The sequence below is a fragment of the Tachypleus tridentatus genome, chromosome 7 (genome assembly GCF_004210375.1).
Source record: "Tachypleus tridentatus isolate NWPU-2018 chromosome 7, ASM421037v1, whole genome shotgun sequence".
NCBI lineage: Eukaryota > Metazoa > Arthropoda > Merostomata > Xiphosura > Limulidae > Tachypleus > Tachypleus tridentatus.
The window spans coordinates 62,784,135-62,801,815 of NC_134831.1; the positions used below are offsets into that span (position 1 = coordinate 62,784,135).

The following is a 17,681-nucleotide window of genomic DNA, read 5'->3' on the forward strand; positions in this document are numbered from 1 at the left end:
AAGTGGTGGAGCTTTATTATCCAGGTGGATCTGAAGGCAGGAGAAGAATATATGTTCATTCTTTAGTAGAAATATCATACAGACCTTTTTTTCTGGGAAAATTTGACTGTTTTTTCTGGACTTCTGTTATTGGTTCGTTGAACCTTTTAAACAGACTTGCAGGTGTTTAAGTTTTAAAGTGCTGAATCTCTCCACTCTGTTATTTCCGGTAGTATTTGAAGAAACGAACCAGTTTGTTATGATTTTGACTTCAAAAATTTCATTCTTTTCTTTTGTCCTTGTTATGTGGATTCCTCTCAGAATCTACAGGCATGAGGTGAAACACGTTTTTAATAATAATTAACTTTCCATTATTTTTTGTTTTTCTGATAAATAATTCAGACAGTCTAGTATTTAAATAATTAATGTTAGTGGAACTTGTGGCCAAAAGTTTTGTTGGATTATTTACTACCCTCACATTTTCCACATAAAGCAGACCGGCACTTTGGTGCTCAAGTAAGACGTGGAATGGTCCATTTTTCAAAGTACATCACATCTGCTCCTGGAGAGTACATTTTTTCATTTTTCTATACGCAGCTGACTACTGGAGTCCTATGCATTTTCTTCAACAAGTTTATATACAGTTTAACTACACGGCTTGCTCATTCATTTTTCACCAGACCTATTTTTACCAACATTGTTTTTTTTTTGCAATTTTGTCTTCACACACTGAAATCGGCAATTGTTAAAACCTCTTTGAAGCACGAGACAAAGGATATTTGTTTTTGCAGAAATCCTCACTTGTAATTCTGGTATCATTGAAGGTGACCCTTCAGAACAGTTTCTTCAGTATTTACGTTTAAATGCAGCACCTGATCTTTCGTTTCAGGAACATGTACTCCACTGTATGTGTTTAACTCTCAAATAAGGTAAGCACTTGTAACATTTGAACCCACTTCAACACATGTACAGGATTTAAAAATCATACCTAACATGCTAAAACAACTGCGAATTAGTAGGTAGCTTATAAACAGCAAAAACGTAACAAAAACCAATGATATTGACCATACTGATGTCATGTTTTTTGCATGTATCATTGGAATATTACTTAAACAATAGCATATTGCATACACATATGATGGGTTAAACAATACCAGCGTATGATATTTTGGTATAGGACTTGAATGCTCTTTGTAGTGTATCAAATTATCATTTAGCACAAAAAAGCACAAAGATCGCAAACTTGCACATATGACGGACTCATATGAAAATATATTTTCTTCACCAATGAATATTTTCCCTCCACAATGTATTGATGTTTTACGTTCAGTTTCTTTTTCTTTTTGTCATTGTATATGTAAGCATACTATTATAGATATTGGGTGCTTTTTAGTTATACTATCTTATTTCTTGATAAATGTTAGTGACACGTTATTACATTTCGAAGCAAATAATAAGCATCATACAGTTAATATTTTTAAGCAAGTTTCTGAGATCCTTCTATAATTATTTTGTTTATAGAGATGTTATAGTATTAAATTGTATTTCCCTCAATAACTGGGACTACAACTGTGTTTCAGGTTATATTATTACTATAATCTTAAGTATAATAAGGAGTGTAAAGGATTTAAGAACGGCTATTACCGATCACTCAAAGTATGGAAATTTGACAACATACATGCAATATTTCACTGTATTACGTTCTTTAATTACTACCAGAAAACGGATTCAATGATGACATAATATTTTTTTATTAATGAAAAGAAACCCTTCACCATACGCTCAGAGAATAGTTCGAAAGCTTATAATGCTAAATTCTGGGTGTGGGTACCAGTGGTGGGCACAGTACAAATAGTCCATAGTGTGAACTTACGTTTAACAAAGGCTTTCAAAATATATTTCTGCTTGTTTGTTTTTTTAATTTCGCGCAAAGCTACTCGAGGGCTATCTGTGTTAGCCGTCCCTAATTTAGCAGTATAGCCAACTCTTGGGCTACTCTTTTACCAACGACTAGTGGGATTGACCGTCACATTATAACGCTCCCACGGCTGAAAGAGCCAGCATGCTTGTTACGAACCCGCGACCCTCAGATTACGACTCGAACGTCTTAACCCACCTGGCCATGCCAGGCCATATTTTTCGAAGGGAGTGCACTGATGTATCTAAATTCTACATGTAGCAGTCCAACCATTATTTTCAAAACGTAGCTTGAAAATTATCTTGCTTAAGACTTTTATGTTTCTTTATGCGCATATAAACATACTAAATAGCATTATTTGTGAAATTTTAAGAGTCCTAATGAAAGGTTTAAAACGGGAGTGTGGTGATATATTGCATGCAGTAAAGATATCTACCTGATCGGCTTTTGTATCTTATGTGCTAATTATATAGATAATTATCTATACACGAACTGAATAAAGTAATTTTAAATATAATTTCAATTAATTAATTTTGACCAGCAGTAGCGATTAAATTTTTAATTGAAGCTAAATTATAATATGAAACAATATATGCGTTGTCCTTATGTAGTATCCAAAACACCATTTTATCGTGAGTCTTAAAACAACAGGGTTGGGCTAATGTAGTAACATATCAGTTTTATAGAGGCAACATTTCTATGGTTGTAACGCAAATGAATTATTTTATGTGTGGTTTAGCAACTAGAGTGCCCAGCTCGTGATCGGAGGATTCGTGGATCGTGCCATTTTGCTTCAAACGTTAGATTAATTCAAGAGTTAACAATGAGTGCTGTTGACTAGCTGCCTTCCCTGTGGTCATACACTGCTAAATTAGGGACGGCTGGCGTAGATAGCTTTCGTGTAGGTTTGTGGGAAATCCAAAGTAAAACCAAAACAGTCCAAGAACAATCGATCTCCAAGGATGTCTCGTGTGTTTGATAATTCATCTACTCGAGTGTTCTTATTTATCTATGTTGAATGAGCCACCAGTTTCTAATACAAGTAGAGAACAACTATCACTAGGGTTAAATAAATTACTTATATTAATCCTTGAATTAAAGATCACTTGAAGTTGTACTAAAGAGATAATTCTTCAATTCGATAAAATGTGAGAATCGACTTTTTTTTTCGAAAAAACGCTTTACAACTGACACAAACGTCATTCACCCATTGCAAAAAAAAAAAAAAATCAACAACAGCTCATATGATTTACAAATGTATTAAACCTAAATCTTTATATATATATTTATATTATCACTAAGATAACAACAACAACAAAAATATAATGTTGTCTCTCATAATCTACAATTGTATTGAATTCAAAGCCTTATGCGCTTTAAATTCCACTAAGAAGAACAGCTATTATTTCTTTACCCAGCATGACCAGGTGGTTAAGGCATTAAGGCACTCGACTCGTAATCTGAGGGTCGCGAGTTCGAATCCCCGTCACACCAAACACGCTCGCCCTTTCAGCCGTTGGGGCGTTATAATGTAACGGTCAATCTCACTATTCGTTGAGTAGCCCAAGAGTTGGCGGTGGATGGTCATGATTAGCTAGCTGCCTTCTAGTTTTACACTACTAAATTAGGGACGGCTAGCGCAGATAGCCCTCGTATAGCTTTGTGCGAAATTCAAAACAAACCAAACCCAATTATTTCTTTACCAGCTAGAAAACTTCTGTGCTCAAGAATTTATTCAAATGATCACTAAAAGAAGAACAAATTCTGTGTGTACAAAAACGTAGTGTAATTATCATGTGATTAAAATGTCACATCCACTATTGTGATTTAGTTACCTACATCTAGTTGCATAAACATTCACTGTATACGTTGCTTCTATATACGTTACTGTTCAGTCCCTTAAATCAGGACACACACACAAACATACATAAAAGTTTAAAAGCTGTTTCGTTTGACCAATCACGATTTGTTTAAACATCATATGACATCAGTTCAGTAACTACGTCCAATGAACTTTGTAATTACGAAATTCTTAAGAATTCTACATATCATATGGTTTGCAAATTTTATCTAAAAATTAAATTTTGTTTTATTATCTTGTCCTCTGGGTTTTTTCTCTCAAGCAATAACAAGAACAGTAATAATAATTTAGCCTTCAAAACGGTTTTAATTAGTGTATTACTAAGTTCAGAGTCTAAGGTTATTTCTCATATTTTTGTAACCACGTGATCTGTAACCTCTGAAAACGAGAATTATCATTCGCTGCAACCTAGCAGTAATTTGAGCCCTCTTCCCTAACTAGCGTAATGCTAACTGTAACCAAACTCACAGAAATGAAAACATTATATAATTTTTATCAGTCTTACACATAAGAACTTTTTTCATTAGATCTTTATTTACAAGTGGTATCTAACATAATCAACTTAATCGTTTTACTTATATTTGCAATATTCTTTCTATTACAAAATTCAATTTTTTTCTTCTGAGTTCCAGGGACAGAAGGGATTCTGGTGCATTTAGTCAGAGGTCAGGGCCCCAAAAGTATTAATTATTGTTAAATAAAACTAAAAAAAGAGAATAGAAAAAATCGGCCAGGAGAAATGAATTCGATGAGAAACAATATATATGAATGATATAAGATAGAATTTCCTGAAACATAAGGCGTATTTTAGAGACTGTCTTGAAAATTAGTGTTTGGTAAGACGACAACCCGGAGGTACTTTCCCTTTGAATTTATTAACATATTTGTTTTTATCTGAAAACGCACCTTGGTAATTTCATTAGCATTACTGAACGCGCTAATTAATTAACTAACTTTAAAAAGCAGTCATAGATTGTATATATATATGTCACACAGTAATTTATGTCCACATACATATATATGGCCCTTGTGGACCATGTTTTAATTTTGCCCTGGGCGCCCTCTAACTTCTGGGCGGCCCTGTTGTCAAGTGCTCTTCACCTGCAAGCGTGAGCTTCTGAATGTCATATTTCAGTTACTATTGGCAGTTTAGGCTGTCTCTGTCTTCTCATCGGTCTGTGAGGACTTTGGTGAACATCAAGTTGACCTTGTGTAGTTTTATATTTAATAGTCGCTTATGAACTCTATAGAGCTGTCTTAAACTAAGTTTTCCTATTGTGATTGTTTCCACCAACAGAGGAGACGATGTGTAAGATGTCTGTCGGGCTTTTGAAGACACATGGTCCTTTAATGTTTATTTTAATTATTAGGCTTGTAAACCAAAAACAAATATGTATGTACACACATTTGTATTTTGCACAATTTTAACGATGGCTTCGCAAAATCTTCCACGAGTGGGAAAAAGACAAATAACAATATAATTGAGCTGGAAAGTTTCTTTCCTTTTAAAGCTAAGAACCTGCCAAGAATAAGATAATAAAAACTAAGAACTCTGAGGCTATTATGATCTACGACATCAAAGCTGCAACAATGCTTGAACTATTTATATAATCATGTTTATTCTGTAAAAGTTTCTAGTCGCACGGAATAACCGTTTTGATTTCTAATTGTTGAGAGACAATAAGTGATGAGAAAACAGAGTTTACTCTGGTTGTGCCCCAAGATACAACAAAGTACAGAACCTTACACTGCTGTATACCATACATTCCTGACATCAGCGACAAAAAACAAATAACATTTGGAAAAAAAACAACTTAAAACACAACATTCCAGTAAACGCAAAATTCATTCGAAAAAGAGGTAAAAAACCAAAGTGTAAAGTTGTAAAAACTACACTGACAAACACAGCACCAACATAATTTAATAAAATATAATGCAATAACTGCCACGATTTCTATATTGGAGAAACAAGTAGAAAAATGGATACTAGAATTAAAGAACAAAAAAAAAAAAAAAAAGCACCTTCACGCGTATTTGAGCACTGCAAATCAAGTAAGCACAACATAACCATAGAAAACACCCAGATACTAAGTATGGAAGCAAATATAAACAAACGCAAAATCAAAGCCCTATTTATACAGCAACATGTTTGATGTGAATTCGATTACGAATCGAGTGTCTTAATCACCTGGCCATCAATAACTAAAACCAAAATTAAACCAATATAAAAGAACACCTTTATGCCTATACTGATTAACAACCTAACATCCAACTGCAACGCCCCCTACAACCCCGTACACGTTTACACTCTGGTCCCTAAGACATGTGTCCAGCAATAGTCAGTTGTAAACTCCCTCTTTGTTAACCTGAAGATGACCTAAGAAGGTCGAAGCGTTGTTCTTTATTATATTTTCATAAACGTTTTAATACCCACAAACCGCCCAGAGAAACCAGAGTTTACTCTTATGTAGATTATTCTTTGTAGATTGTTCTCCGTTTGAATTTGGATTTCGATGTTACAAGGAATTTTTAAAAATCGAACTAATTCTTTCCGATGCCAAAGCGATTTTCAAGGACGAAAATGGAGGCAGAACATCGTGCTTTTCTTTATTCAATACATAATTTTGTTTGTTTTGGAATTTTGCGCAAAGCTGCTTCAGGGCTGTATGGGCTAGTTATCCCTAATTTAGAAGTGATAGACTATAAAAAACAACTAATCGTCACTACCCATCACCTGCTCTTAGGTTACTTTTTTTTTTTACAACGAAAAGTGTAATCGATTATTACATATTAACGCCAACATGGTTGAAACGATGAGTGCATTTGATGAAAGAATTTTAACCCGCGATTGTGAGTCGAGTGCCCTGATTACTAGACCTTTCAAGATCTACATTTGAAGGAAGATTTAGGACTAAAAATATCCCAAAAATTTTCTAGAAAACTTTCCAAAGTGCAGCACTTAATACTGCATACCTATAACGTACTATTACAATTCACGTAGTTCATAAATGAAACAAAAATATATTGTGTAAAGTTTTTCATTTAGAACCCAACACCTGTTATCTTTATTATCTGTACTAATAAGGTATATACTTGTGTGAACACGAAATAGAAGTAACTCACACAAAGATATTTTAAATGGGTAATGTAGTTACCCATTTTTTGTTCCGCTAAAATTATATTTACGTCGCGACATAAGTCGTTAATGGAAAACTGGGCACGCGATTATACCCGAATTAAATAGTATTTTAAAACTTTTTTGTTTCAGTGAACCGCTTCTTACTGAGAAATTTTCCGATGTCCTGGTCAGAATACTTTGTATCTACATGAAAACGAACATTACAGCAACAATATCCATCTCATTTCGTACGCTGACCATTTACAGTACAACTGCATCTTTTAAAAGAATTTCCGTGTTGCACGCATGACTTCAGATACTTTCACAGCCAGAACTCTTTCGGTCAAAGAAGTGGCCATTCACAAGGAAAGTGACGTAAATGATTTTGTCCTGAAAGTGCTCCCGTGAATCACTTGGTTACCAACATGTTATGTTCGTCATATTTTGGAAGTCACATTGGTTGTGAGAACTGTGTGGTTCCTGTAACATTGATTATGCAGGTCAGTTATAAAAGTGTGATCCAATAACAAAGTTAGATGTGAAATCACAACACACTGTCACTTAAGGATCATGGAAGTGTGTAAAAAATGTTACACATTATTTTATTTCCGACCAGATAATGCAGTTGTGCGTGTTGAAAATGTTACATATGGTTTAATTTTTGATCAGAAAATGCAGTTATAAGTGTTGAAAATGTAACACATGGTTTAATTTCCGATCAGATATTGCAGTTGTGCATGTTGAAAATGTTACATATGGTTAATTTCCGACCAGATAATGCAGTTATAAGGGTTGAAAATGTAACCCGTGGTTTAACTTCCGATCAGATATTGCAGTTATAAGTATTGAAAATGTTACACATGGTTTAATTTCTGACCAGATAATGCAGTTTTTGTATTAAGGAAAAGCGAAGTATATTATAGCCTATCAGTTCATAACATGATGAGGTACTTGATCATCACCTTTCAGTCTTGCAAGGACGTGGGATAGAAATCAACAAGCCGAATTAAACCTGTCCCCTTTAGTGTATGAAGATGATTCAGAACTTTAAGAGCAGACATCAGGCAACGTTGCATGCATTTTTACCACCCATGTGCATTTCTATTGTTGAACCAATTCAAGTATAAAGTTTGTAAAGGTTTTTAAGCACATAGAGCAAATTGTGCCTTCAAACACCAACATGCAGAGCTAAAATACACACACACACAATTAGCATTTTGTTAAAAACAAATGCGAATTTATATATCCATCTTCAAAATTCTCACGAATACACCTGTAATGTTAGTAATGAATATTACATCAAAATGTTGTAAAAACTAAAATCTTCATACTTCCATGTATTAGTATCGCAAATTAACTAAAACAAATGGTCATTTTACAATATTTTTAGCATGGCGGCCGGTGTAGGCTCGCTGGACCCGCTGATTTCCTTTAATAGTCATTTTTTCACACAGACGGCGTCATTAGCTGTGTTTTGCATTACGGTCGATCTATTTTTGGGATATATGACGAAATTTTGAGGAATATTACGTCATTCGAAATTGCGTTAGAAGGGCAAGGAGACCAGTCAAAAAACAACTTCTTACCAACTCAATGAAAAAAAAGACGGTATCAATGGGGTCTGAAATACAAGAACTGGACGCAATAACAATGGAGGAAGGCGTTATTCAGTGACGAGATTCATTTCTTCGTACAGGGTCAAAGAAATTTGCATGTTCCCAGATCTCCAGGTGAGAAACGTCAAGAATCTCACATCAATCAGTTCGTAAAACATTCCTTGAAGAAGATGTTTTGGGCTTTTTCAGCTACTATGGCATTGGAGGCTTACGTATCATAGAAGGTATGATGCGAGGACCACAGTACATCGAAGTTCTGTAGAGAAGAGTCGTTCCAGAATTGAAAAAGAGATTTCCAGATGGATCTGGGATTTTTCAGCAAGATCTGGCTCCGTGCCACACATCGAAACTTGTGAAGAATTTTATGACTACAATGCGAATAAAGGTGCTGGATTGGCCTGGAAACTCTTCGGACTTAAATCCTGTTGAAAATCTTTGGGCGATTTGTAAAAAAAAGACTTCGGGAAAAAAGACAGTACTACGAAAGATAAGCTAATTGAGGCCATAATTGAGGTGTGGTACCGCGATACAAAAATTAGGAAAGATTGCAGTCAACTCGTGGACTCAATGCCAAAGTGGATTAATGATCTTCTGAAAAATAAAGGCGGTCATACCATGTTTTAATTTGTGAGTAATTTTTGGATTCTCAGAAATAAAACGCAAAAAATTGAAAAATCGTAATTTTCCGTCTTGCTTCTATTAATTTGCACAAGGGTGTAAGTTAGAAATACAGGTTAACCTAAAAGTGTACATGGCCAGGTGATTAAGGCGCTCGACTCGTAATCCGAGGGTAGTAGGTTCGAATCCCTGTCGTATCAAACATGCTCGCCCTTTCAGCCGTGGGGGCGTTATAATGTAACGGATATTTTTTGTGTTCATTGGTAAAAGAGTAACCCAAGAGTTGGCGGTAGGTGGTAATAACTAGCTGCCTTCCCTCTAGTCTTACACTGCTTAATTAGGGATGGCTAACGGAGTCAGCTCTCGTGTAGCTTTGCGCGTAATTCAGAAACAAACAAGTACCTAAATATTAATAGGTTTATTCTATCAGTTTCAAAAGAACCCAAATAATTTGTTTGGTCTTTGTATTTATGTTTATGTTTATATTCTGTATCGTACTTTTAAATCCTTAATGTCTGGTTTATTTGGTTTCGTTGTATAACGAGGATTACTTATGTCGAAATAACGTATTTGCTAAGTTTGATATATTAATGTCTAATACACAATGCTTTGAAGGCCTGTAACTATATATCATTAATACATCTTGTATCTCGATAGAACGCCTGTGTAGTTTTGTATGTATTCTCTCTGATAACACTCTAACAAAATATTTACCTTTTCTTGTTACTGGGCAAAAAATGTTATTTCCCAATTACTTATTCAGACCTTATGTAAATGAAAATATGCGAATTTGTCCGTTTTTACATAGAAAATAGGTTAATTTCTAAATTTCATTATACAGGTCACAAAAGCAAAGTTTAAAGGGAATAATGGCCATTTTCTGTACTTTTACAACATAAACAAGTAAGAAATAACACATACTATCCACGAACAAAATTTGTGTTACATCGTGTAATATTCAAAGTAAAATTTAGAATTAGCCATTATAGTAATTATGCTTTTACATTGCTACGATTCTGTAAATGTATTTTATTTGTTAAATGATGTGAACACTATATGATATAATAGCGATAAACTATATTTTAAACCAGTATATAGCGAAATCGTTGGAAGTTGCGAATTATTTTACTTAGGATATTTAACTCTCAACTGGTAGGGTTAAATATTATAAGTACTACAGTGAATCAAAGTGATCCATGTGTAATAAACTACAAAAATATTATCTTAAAAATACGAGGGGTCAGAATGATCTACAAACGACAAACAAATTATTACAACAGTGAGAAAGATAAATACAACAAACATCCGCTCTGTTCATTGATTGAGGATATAGTACAGAAAATATGAGGTAGAAAGCAGCACTGACAGAGTTGAAATATCGAGTTGAAAAAGTCGACGTGGGTCAGTTTGACCCCACCCTACCAATCCAGGGTTAATATATTGTTTTCAATTGAACTTATAAAAGAGACACTTTAAGTGAACTGTAAATAAATGTTATGTTCTGTTGACTGACAAACACTTTGCGTCATGCCCAATCATATAAATAATCAGAGGAATATCCAGTCTTCCTTTCGCCAGTGTATCGATGTTCAACTTGAACATCACGTTAAGGTGATTCTTGGAGAAACAACCAGATCAAAGACCCGGCGTTTAAGGTATAGGTGCTCCTAACTTAGAACAGTTAATTAGAGGGAGAACACAGTAAGTAAACAGTACCAGCTGCATATATTGCTACTCTTACGTTAATAGCGGAATTGATTGTCATTCTTATAAGGCGACTTTTCCTGAAAGTATGGAGCGTTTTTAGCATATTCGAACCTTGCACCTTATGATTCATGGTTCAATCCTAATCTTCCCCGATTTTTTTCATTAAAACTTACATCATAGGATGGACGTTACTAGGTATTTTGTTGGAAAAGAAATAATAATCAAATAATAAATATAATATATAAATAATAAGTGTCAAATTTTGGAAATTATACGCAATGTGCAAATCAGAAAGTCACGTGACAATCACAACTTGCGGTAGGGCGGAATGTATCAGAAATAATTTTTGGCATGTTTGGGCGTTACGTAGGTAGAATTATTCCACTAAAAACTAATCGTTTTTAGGAAGGACATATAACAGTTTTATTCATCAGAAATTAGACTGTCAGAAGTGAGTTTCACTATTTGTAATATTGCTGATAATAGAAACTATGTCGGCTGTAATTAATAATTAACAGTAAAGAGTTTACATTTTATTGTACCAAACACAACGTAAGTTTTTATGGTTTTTTAACTTTTAATATGTTAGCACGATGTTCCTGAAAAGAAAGCATTAGAGTGCTATGAATTACACGAACTTATAAACACAGAAAACCCAACGAGTGAGCGTGTTTTATTTCTTGACAAACGCTTGTTTGTCTGTTTTAGCGCAAGCTGCACAACAGACTATCTGCGCTCTGTCTACCACAGAGAATCGAACCCCAGATTTTAGAATTGTAACTCCATAACCTTACTAGTGACAAACTAGGTGATTTTTACAAATAAAATAAAATTATTACTATGAAATATTTCAAACCTGAAATTTTTAATTTAAATTCTAAAACTTTGAATAAAAACGCCTGTATTGGTATATTAGATGATTTAACAATATCAATTATGTAAGAGATAATTATATCTTTATGTTTTACGAATGATAATCTTTAATTTTTATGCTGTAAACAAGAAATTTTCTATTGTTTGTTCCCGAAGACTCATCTGTAAAGTAGATGACTTTACTGATAGAGTTTGACCTCAGTTCATTGCTGTGAGCGCTTGAACAATCTATAAACATACGTCTTAAACAACTGCTCTAGATAAATAAAAAGACTGTAAAAAAATAAAAAGACTTGCCGCTACAACTAAAGATCGTAAATGTGCGTAATCCTGTAAAACGTCTTAGATCAGTTGTTTATTTGAGATGACATTTTGGTATGAAAATTACTACATCTAGGCCTTGTCCAATAATGTATTTTTCTTTTCATTTCTCCAGTTGCAAAAGACAATCACTTTTCTGAGCTCTTTCATATTGTTTTTATGTGAACTTACACTTGTAAGATCATGTTACTTAGATAAGGTGTTTACTTACCAAGAACATTTGAAAGTAAAAGAAAATATGTAGATGGAAAGCGTAATTATCAAGCGACGTTATAGTTACTATAATTCTACTGTATAATCCACGACTTACTGTATATAGAGTAGTATATGTCCACAGATACCTGCAGGTTTGGACAGAAATCAGCAAGAGTCGGTCACCAAAAAGTTGGGAGCAAGTCTGTTTTTGTTTAAAACGCCAAGCTTCTGAACGATCTGTCTGTTCCGTGACAGCCGCGTACACTAAGTCTCGTATTCTAACGTTATAAGCTTCCTTAGCTTATCGCTAAGTCACTGGGACAGAAACGAAATCTAAACATTATTTATTTGTAGGTTTTTGAACAATGTGATGCTTGTGTACTTTATCAGTTTTATCAAAAACGCAAGCAAACAAAAAACACACAAAACAATAAATTTAACGAAACTATATCTTTCTGGACTAGCCTTTAGTGTCGGTTTATTGGGGAGATATTTGAAATTTATTACCTTAATGTTTGGATTATTTTGGGTTTATACGTTGGTAATTAATTTTTTTATATGAAATCTCTTGCAGCGTCGTAAAATGACATTACATTATACGGTAGCACTGAAAATAAACAGTGTTGCAAGAATACAGTAAACACTATATTTTTATTTGTTTATGCAAAAAAAATCAATGTTATATTAATAAAAGTACAAATGAGATGACGTAATACACAGTTTTTTACTGCGTAAAATTGTGGGATATCACTCCCCCAAGGGCAGATGGGTATTAATTATCAAAGTTTAATTAAACCTGTGATTGGCTCAAGAATTTTATGAAGATTTTATACCTGAGACAGAAGTGGTACCTAATGTAGTACATATATTAAAGTACCATATCGAAGTATTATGTTCATAAAAATATTTGGTATAAAAACAATTACATTATTGTGTGTATGTATACACACACACACACACACACACACACACACACACACACACACACACACATACATACATAAGAGATAAAGTTTATGTGTGGCCCGGCATGGCCTAGCGCGTTAAGGCGTGCGCTTCGTAATCTGAGGGTCGCGGGTTCGCGCCCGAGTCGCGCCAAAACATGCTCGCCCTCCCAGCCGTGGGGGCGTTATAATGTGACGGTCAATCCCACTATTCGTTGGTAAAAGAGTAGCCCAAGAGTTGGCGGTGGGTGGTGATGACTAGCTGTCTTCCCTCTAGTCTTACACTGCTAAATTAGGGACGGCTAGCACAGATAGACCTCGAGTAGCTTTGTGCGAAATTCCAAAAAAACAAACAAGTTTATGTGAATGATTGTTGCATTCGTGCTTTAAAACATTAGACCTAAGTGTGTGTATACGATAGCATGTCCTCAAGAACTACAAACTTGTAGGTATTGTTAAAGTAGGATGTAATTAATCTTCCGCCGCTAATTGATTGTTGTTCGTTGTTGTGAACATTTTCTATTGAATGTTGTGGTTAATAATTTTATTTTTATGTTCAAGTACTTTTTTTTTTAAATAAGATTTATAATTAACCGTTCTGATTTGGTAGTAGCAGGTATTTTTCTTGCATTATGTGTTATCTATTGACAGTCAACCATAGGCTACCGTGATTATTCAGAGATCTTGTTTGTAGATAGCTACACAAAGGACTATCTGTGCTGCCCACCACAGGTATCAAACCCCAGTTTTTATCGTTGTAAGTCCGCAGATATGCCGCTGTGGCACTAGGGAGGGAGAGAAGTGTTGTAAATAACTATATTTATATAAAGGAAGGATTTGCAGTTGATCTCAAATCGAAACTGGTTTTTGATGTGGCATGTTTAATTTTTACAGAACTTATCGAGCTTCCATAGACCAGAATAACGTGTCGTTCTGGTTTTAAGGTTTCAGACATTAAAAGTTTACAGTTTAAAAGTGAAGTATCAAACTAGATGAGTGAAGCTTTTTTATTTCACTTTCCAGATATTTAAATTTTCAGATTCATTTATCAGTCTTAGATAAGTATACTTTCAGCCACTCATATCTGACTTTCGAAATATTTAAAATTTCGGTTTCGTTTATCGGCCTTAGAGAAGTAGCCTTTCAGTCTTTTCTATTTTACTTTCGAAATATTTTAAATTTCGGTTTCGTTTATGGGTCCTAGAGAAGTATTATCTCAGTCTTTTTCTAAATTGTCTTTCTTTCTTTTGGAACGTGATCTTTCTGATAATGTAAGTCAGATAAGATGTCGCTAAATTTAAAAGTTGTTTTTGTATATTTGATAAACAATTTTTATTCCTCTTTTTTTCCTTATAGAATGACCATACTCCAAACATAATTATTAATACAGCCCTGAAGTTCAATAGATACCACAAGAAGTAACGCAACACACATATTGTTTGCTATTTCTTTGTCTGGATTTCTGTTTTATTTGGTTAGCGATGTTTCTACCATTGCGAGGATTGCTGCACAAATGTATGCCAGATAAAACTTTTCAACTGACACCGGCTCAGCATACAGTGCATGAATTACAGTATTGAACAAGGAATGTTGTATAAAAAGGTAAGATTTCTATAGCATTTTTATACCTGTGAAAACAGTAATTTATTAAAGAGAATTAATTTACTAGAAATTCTGATATAAAAAATTATAGTTTCTAAAGTAATAAACGAACTTAAGTCATTTAAATTAAAAGTTCTGTAAGAAATGTTGTATGGTCAATCGACTATCTTCAGTTTGCTCATTGCGTGGAATCGAAACCCGGATTTTTGCGTTGTATGTCCGTAAACTTACCGATGACACGCCAGAGGATCTCTAAAAATAGAGAGAAATATCTCAACAAAAATATGGCACAAATGCTCATGAGCTATAATAAATTTTCCGTCGGTGGTGTTTCTTTAAAGCTTCTCGCCAATGCTCGTTTTTATTCCTTAACAGTACGATCAATATATGTATATATATATGTGTGTGTACTGGAATCTGAGGGGTCTCCTTCAACTTAAAAAGTTGAGTCAAAATCATTAGCATTTCCGTACGCCAGTTGCGTTTAAAGGATTCTTTAATCATATACGGCAGTCTGGTCTTGTTTTAATTTATTGTTTAATTATACCTTACTGTGTGTCAAAATGATGAAGCTAAGCACAAAAAAATCCTTTCGCTACCATTTTACCTACAGTGACTTTTTGACAAAGAATGATGAACCCACTCTGTTCTTGTAAAAACCGCTCGACTAATAATGTCAAATAATTATTTATACAGTCTTGTATGTATTAAAATTAATAAATTTCCTTGAGTATGTATGTAACCGGTAGATATTGAAGCTATTTTCTTTACATTAACGACTTTATTTTTTAATGTACAGACACTGGATAGACGGTTGATTTTCAGAGAAGGTTAGTAACACGGAGAAATGCTTGCCACGTTTTAAAACAACGTTACAGGTTGGTTTTGTCTGACTATAATGGTGACAGCGAGACTGACGAAATGAGACAAATAAAATCATGTTCTCACAGCAATATTGCTTTCACTCATCAACCACATTGCTGTACACTAAACAATTGCTTATTTTTTATTGTTCATAACGAAGAAAAGCAAGTAAGTAAAACACATTAATTAACGAAAGACAAGGTGACTTTACTGGCCTCTCAGTTTCTCTGTTCAGTTTTAGAAAGAATCTGCCTTAATAAAAGCTACAGATGGCTGCAACGAACCTCCATTTTAACGTCGTTTGATTTAACATGCTCTAATATGTAAAGTCTCGAGGGCACGCGTTATCAGGCCGCGTGGTACTGAACACGTTGTTAAAAATTACCAAGACAGTGTGAACTAAATGGGTCAGGAATCCTTTTACTTAAGCACGAAGAAACTCAAGACGGTTGCAACTAGGGTAACGAACTTTGGCCTGGCTTAGAGCAGCAGTCAAATTAGTGCACGTACGAAATTGTTTTCATCACCCATTCTGAAATCATTATATTGATAAAGTTGTACACTTTCTTAAAATCGGATTTAAGCAAAAGTCCAACCCAGCATTAAGGCGATTTTTCTAAAACGTTCAATGCGAGGCTTACAAAAATTATGAACATGTTTTTAGTGTTTGTTTTTATCTTACACCTTACATATATATATAAAGTTAACTAGTTTCCTACAAGGACACAGTTACATCAGATACCTTCACTTTCTTTGATGAACAAGGATTCGAAGCTGGACAAAGCTTACGAGTCTAAACTCCATAACTTTCTAGCCATTTCTCGAAATCTGTCTTTCTTTTCCCCGAGAAAGGTCACTGAAGAAACGAAAATTAAAGAATTCTATTGCTGGGACACATTTTAAAGGACTTTTGTGCCTTTAACCTGCTTCAAAATGGTCGTGGAAGTGGACGTTTGTGTATAGCAGAGTGTGTCTGTGGAAAGCCCGTCAAGATGTGTATGCAGAGCCAGGTTAAGGTTTAGTGGAGCCCTAGGCTTAGGTAATATTTGCGAAAAAAATAAAAAAATAATTTACTCTTACCTCTATTCCGCTAGTTTTACGAATCATAACTTTCTACTTGTGTGGACCGAGAGGGCCCTTGCATGGTCCTAGCTCAGACCTAAGTGGCCTTTGAGTTAATCCGTTACTTTGTGTATATCCTAAGATTGACCTAGCTGCTTTTTCAATAGCATGAATAAACTGAAATTGCGATGTTCTGCTAGCTCTTAATCTTGTCCACCAGTGTGCATAGATAGCTAATTATTTAGCTTTGTGTTTAACAACAACCAGCCATTAAAACGGGGACAGCCGAAGATAGAAGACAAACTTCTAAAGGCAGAGCATTGGTTTTATAATGAGCAACTAATCGTCGCTATTTCTTGTACACTTAATTTGAAATAAAAGTTTGTAAAGTTGCAAGAAAATCCATAAACCAGTGGAATACATTTCAAAGCATACATTTTTAATACTTATTACTTGGTTCCTGTAACTTACTTCTTCATGAATTATTAATCGACCAATCATATTGCTTGTAATTTCTTATATATTTTTAATACTTAACATATATATAAATCTTTCGTTTTTAGCTTTCTGTATTGGCAGTTTTCACCAAAAATATGTTTATGAAATTAAACTTTTACTTTTCACTTCAGGTCTGTAGGTTTGTTTTTGCAATCACACACATCTTTTATATAACGTTGTTTAATCAATTCATTATCCGAACATTAAGTTAATTTATTACCAGTATATCATTACATTAGTTTGTTTTTAACTTCATAATACCTTCTTCACTTTGATATTTAAATTTAGGACTAACCTAAATATCTTAAACTTGGGATATCATTGTATTTACAGTCAAACATATTGCTAATAGCAGCTAATGAAACAACGTATTCTAAATAAGAAGGTAAAACATATTTGATTAGCTGTACTCATCATCGGGTTGATTTTCAGTTTTGTTTTTCGTAGTTAGCGGGATTTCCTTGGAAGTTAATGTTAATTACAAAAAATGGCGCACAAGGACACA

General features: G+C 34.1%; 1 protein-coding gene across 3 annotated transcripts in view; it reads right to left on the minus strand.

Moving 5' to 3' along the window:
* LOC143255813 (protein NDNF-like) overlaps window positions 1-17,681 on the minus strand; it is an 81,591-nt gene that overhangs the window by 39,195 nt on the left and 24,715 nt on the right. Inside the window, exon 1 of one of the 3 annotated variants that reach the window (XM_076512083.1) lies at window positions 12,322-12,456. The exons of the other annotated variants lie outside the window; for them this stretch is intronic. The gene's annotated coding sequence lies outside the window, so the exon portion shown is untranslated. Of the gene's footprint in view, window positions 1-12,321; window positions 12,457-17,681 lie in introns of those variants that run through there. 3 annotated transcript variants of the gene reach the window in all.